Source organism: Aplidium turbinatum, chromosome 6 (assembly GCF_918807975.1).
Source record: "Aplidium turbinatum chromosome 6, kaAplTurb1.1, whole genome shotgun sequence".
Classification (NCBI taxonomy): domain Eukaryota; kingdom Metazoa; phylum Chordata; class Ascidiacea; order Aplousobranchia; family Polyclinidae; genus Aplidium; species Aplidium turbinatum.
The window spans coordinates 8,881,065-8,886,855 of NC_137477.1; positions in this window are offsets into that span (position 1 = coordinate 8,881,065).

The window sequence follows — 5,791 nt, forward strand, 5'->3', positions numbered from 1 at the left end:
TTTTGAAAGTGATCTCTCTCCAGTGCAATTAGTTACCATCATACATAGATAAATGCGTAACAAATTGTCAATGTTAGGAAACGTGGTGTCAATATTGTTTTCTTTAATCGAAGTGAAATAGTTGAGTTCTGGAGAGGAGCAATCATTAATCGATAGCTTTACGAATTGGTGTATGCCTTGCTCCAGCGCAGATTGTAAGCTGTCCAATACTGCAAGGAACACTTCCACCGGGAATCTGTCTTTAGTTGATATCCATTGCATCTGAAACTGAACGGCCACTGCCTACACTCTGATCTTGCCTTCGATTTTGGACAATTCTTCTTGTGCTTGTTGGTCGGTAATCCGACACTTGAGTCAGCTTCTGCGCCTCTGACTCAAACTTAGCAAATTGTTCTCTGAAAGTCTGTAAGGATCCTGCCAAAGAGGCACACAACGCTGAAGCAATGTTGAGATTTTGCCGCTTTGTTTGAAGAGAGGTTTGACTTTCCTGGAAGCGATCGGGTAAGCTATTTCAAAAAGCCACTAAGATTCCAATTTCGAGCAACTCCATTTTCTCAAGGAGTCCATTTGCCTGCTGTCGACATTCTGCCTTTTGCAGTTGGTCATTTGAAAGTTTCTCCAGTGCCTCCTTTTTGAAATAAAAACGTTTTTTAATTACGTTAATGGCATCAACTCTTCCGGACCATCGTGTTTCAGAGAGCTTCTTTAGCACTCCACCACCTGAACAGTCCAGAACGGACCACCGGTGTGTTGAAACAGCAAAGAATAGCCTACATAACTTAGATATTTTCAACGAAGTCAAAGAACTGAACTGTTTTTGGACACGATTGTGCAGCGCATACACCAACTAAATTCAATGAATGAGCAATTGAGCATAGCATGGAACATATTCTGCAATAGCACCATTTTTTTTTTGACAAGTGCCTGTAGGCCTACTCCGTTATATTTTCCGCTCATGTTGGACCCGTTGTAGTAACTCTGTCCTAGGCAATCGGAAAGATTGATACTCTTCTCACTGGTGTACAGTACAGTCGAATAATCTTTCAAACAACTACCGGTAGTATAGTGGGCTCGTGGCACTCGATCAGGCAGTTGCCTCCAGCGGAAATTACCGGTTTTTGAAGTTTACAGTAATTAGGAAGGGATAAGCCGTTGGGACTAAGTAATTTAATCCTACAACTTTAATATTCTCCCATGTCATTCCAGTTTGCAAGCCAAAAATTACTTACCAACTATGTTCGACGGTTTTTGCAAAAAACATTGTTTTGCTCACCTAGCGCGGGGCCTTGTGAAGCGCGGGGCCCGTAGCAGCTGCTACATCTGCTACTATAGTTAATCCGGCACTGCCTACCAGCACGTTAATGAACGGGAAAAGACCTGTGGCAAAACCTTGAAAGGTTTAAAACGTGTCTGAATGAAAAATTATGTAGTAGGCTATATATCAGTAGTTAGCACGGCCACAAACGGAAAATTACCCAGAGAAATTCTCAAATTCCAGCAAATTAAAAAAACTCTAACTTTATTACTCACATTTGAACAGACATAAAAAATTGGGCTGTAGTCAACTCAAATTTAAAATTGACTACAAAAATGCACTTTGTGTCAAAATTTAGTAAAAAAAAAATAAATAAAAAAAGGAACACTTCCGGGTAGTATCGAACTCAGTCCCTCTAGAACAAAAGCCGGCGACGTATCGCACGCGCCAAGTATCGAGTTGAATGAAACGGTTGGATTTAGAACTTATATGCGCGCTTCTCGTCTTTTGCTTTGAAAGAAAAAAAGAAAAAAAAGTGACTGTATAGCCTAGTGACGTCATGACCGGTCAAATAGCCACTGCCTTTTCCTTATGTTTGTTTCAAATGTTTGTTTCAAATGTTTGTTTCAAATGTAGCCTACTCTATTGTTAAATTCATCATTACTGTTATACTGGTTACAATATTGTTCAACTCATTATTACTTATACAAAGAAAAATGAACAGTAGGGGCAGTTATTTCAGAGAAATAATAACATATAAACAAACTGTACACTCGGTTGTGCAGAACTCTGCACTCGTCAGCAACAAAATAAACTTCTAAATTCAATTGTTTTTTGCCAAGTGAATCAGAGGCGCGTGCGATCTTTGTTTGGCTCGTACTCGCAAGGATATGAGTTCGATTCCACCAAAAGGTATTTTTTTTTTGGAACTTAATTCTAACCCGAAGTGACTCAATCGCAAGGCTTACGCATTTTTGTGGTCGTTCAGTTTAGTTTGTTTTTAGTTCTGACCATCACAACGATAAAACATTATATGACAAACACAACAAAGGAATAGAAAAAGGTAGAAGCGACAAAACGCGGACGTTATAGCGTGTATGATAGCAAAGCAGGACAATCAATTTAAAATATGGCACCGTCGTAGCACTTAAAAATTTTATAAATTTAGATTTTTTTTACTCATTTTAATTGTTAAAGAAAAAAAACTCACTAGCCTTTTTTTCTCTTTGTTTTAAATTTAAAAAAAATTGTTAAAGATGTTACGACAATGCCACGGTTACGACCATGCCACATTTCAAACTGATTGTCCTGCTTTGGTATCATACACGCTATAACCTCCGCGTTTTGTCGCTTCTACCTTTTTCTAGACCTCTGCTATGTTTGCCATATACTGTTTTTCGTTGTGATGGTCAGAACTCAAAACGGCCATAAAAATGCGTAGCCTAACGATTGAGTCACAGCGGGTTAGAATTTAGTTCAAAAAAAATCACCACTGGTGGAATTGAACTCATACCTTTTGAGTTCGAGCCAGACAAAGATCGCACGAGCCACAGATTCACTTGGCAAAAACAGTTGCATTTAGAACTTATATAAGCACGTTTTTTCATGTGTTACGCTTAGAAAGAGAAGGTGAAAAAAGAAAAAAAAAAAACACAGCAAGAGCGCAGACGCAGCAACAGCGCGCATGCGCAGTAAAAGCGACGTAAATATTAAAAAAAAGGCATGAAACGGCTGTATTTACGGCGCCGTAAGTGTAGCCACTTCCTTTTTTGTTTGGTTATCAACTCATTTTACAAACTGGACCAAACTGAAAGAATAACATAACAAACACCACAATAAATATTTCAAATTTTATAGCCTACTATTGCAATTTTGCTTTTGTCGCCTACGCTTCAGTAATAAAGCGTATTCCCAGCAAATATCAAGTCTATCAAAAATAAACAAGCTAAATCTTCCTTGAAATAATCCCATCTAAGTATTACATCATGCACCAAACATACTAATATTTTTTATTTATTTTTATTTTTTTATTGCCCAGCAATGATTAGCCAATGTGTGTAGATTTATTAGCTAAATAGTAAGATTGTAAGTACTCCTACTGGCCTTCTGGTTCTTGTGTTTTTTGTCCACAGAAGTTCTACAGAGTCTGCAGAAGTTTTTCCATCCTTTTTGACCAATCTCCATCTTTCGGTGAAGCGGTGGCCATGTGTTCCAACCAGTTGTTTTATTTCAATATCTTGGACTGGATCGTCATGCTATTGTCTGATTGTTTATCTATTTTTTTTAACGTAATATGCCAAATTGGATATTTTTTGTCACTTTAATATGGTTTAACGTGTAAAACATAGCCTACGGTAACCCAAATTTATCATATTACTGGGACATACCACTACCTACATCCCAGCTGGCGATGACTGTCATTTTTGCATTAATTCAACGTTAGCCAACGTTGGATCGGTGTGGAAGTGGCGAGTTTAGCTGACAGGCGTCTAAAATTATCGCTTTATCAACGCAACTTTTATCAAAGCACGCTTGATATCTTTAAGACATAACTTCCCTGGGTATAATTGAATTTCCGCAAGATGATGATGTTGTTTTTTGCTAGTTTGTTTTATTTGTTTTTTGTCATTGTTTCATGTCGTCAAGTTATAGCCTATCTATTTTGTGAGTCGTGCAAGGCCTGGTGCGTTGCGCTTGAAATGGCTTTGCCCGTGGTAGGATTTCTTTGTGGGGTTTTCTTTGCCTGCCTTGCTCTTTGCTATGAGCTAAACGCATCAAGACGTGTTCCCCTTACGACCATCAGCACTCTTGATAACGCACCATGGCCGATCTTCATAGCAACTGTCCATACAAATCTTCAATATATCAGCTAAAGTTATGTAGGCTAATAAAGTTATAGCCTATATATGTTTATTTGTTTTGTAACATTTTTTATTTTTTTATTTTCCATTTATATCTTAAATTTTTCTGAAGGTGTTGCGACCGTGCCAAATTTTTTTCAACTCAATAACTTACTTCGATCACAAGCACGTTTTAACGTTCGCGTTTTGTCGCTTCTAAATTTTTCTTGACCTTTGCTATGTTGATTGTTGATGTGTATTGTTTTGATATGATGGTCAGAAATAAAAAAAACAACTGAACTGAACTGATTTTCGGCAACGTTATTCATAATCACTCACAGGGTACGACATGGGCATTGACGCTTGAGCTGAAATCCAACAGCCCACTGCATATGAAGCTTTTTCTGACGGCGTGAATGATTGCACGTCCCGATGTATGATGGGACGACATCGGGGGTACGACATCGGCATGGGATGACTTCGTTGTCATCGAATGCAACATAGTTTGTACCCTGAACAGTTCGTACCGTGAAAAGATCGAGAGAAAAAATTAAAAAAAGCGGAAGTCGCTGAATGCAGTTTCCGCAAACATTTTTAAATTTTCCCCATGAAAAGATCGAGAGAAAGATAGCACAAAGCCGAAGTCGCTGATCGCAGTTTCCGCTTACCGTAACCCTTACCCTAACGCTAACCCTCGCTCATCGCAGTTTCCGCAAACATTTTTCCGCAGGTTTCTCTAACCCTAACCATAGACTAATCTATGCTCTAAGAGTCTGCTACTATTCGGTGAGTCCGATTCGGTGAGTTCCTAACCTCTAACACCAAACCCCTAACCCTAAAACGGCAATGATAATTAGGCTACGGTTCCCGATAATTTAAAAAAAAAAAATGAAAAAATCCCCCCTTAAGGTATCGGACTCACCGAATCGGACTCACCGAAACGGGCCATTCCGATGCTCTAACTCTAACCTATGCTGACCGCAGTTTCCGCTAACCTTTACCCTAACTATGCTCTAACCCCAACCAATATCTATGCTCTAACCCTTGCTGATTGCAGTTTCCGCAAACATTTTTCTGCAGTTTCCGCTAACCGTAGTTTGCGCTTACCCTAACTCGACCCTAACTCTAAAATCGAGTAATCTATGCTCTCTAACCCTAACCCTCGCTGATCGCAGTTTCCGCAAATATGTTTCCGCAGTTTCATTTTTCCGCAGTTTCCGCTAACCCTATCCCTCGAGTTTGTTTGCCGAAACTCCAATCAGCGAGCTTGGCTTTGTGCTATTAAACTGCGATCAGCGACTTTGGCTTTTTTTAATTTTTTCTCTCGATCTTTTCAGGGTACGAACTGTTCAGGGTACAAACTAGGTTGCACTCGTTGCCATCAAAGATGAGCCTATAGAGACACAAGAATAGCTGTTTTGTCATCAGTGCTGTAGATTTGAAAATATTTTGACATCTTTAGAGTCGCCCAGTTGTAAACCGAGGAGTCGGAGTTGTACCAGTATGTTATTTGCCCAAATCTAAGCATGACTTTTTTCTTGTTTTCTCTTCTCTCAACAACAAAAAAGCTGCGTTTATAACTTTTAAACTCGACAATTTTTAAAGTAAATACCCGTGGCTAGTAACGACTACTGTACATCGATCTCAGATTCCAAAGGGTGTCGGTTTGACACCGCACTGAAGTGTTTTTTAAAGG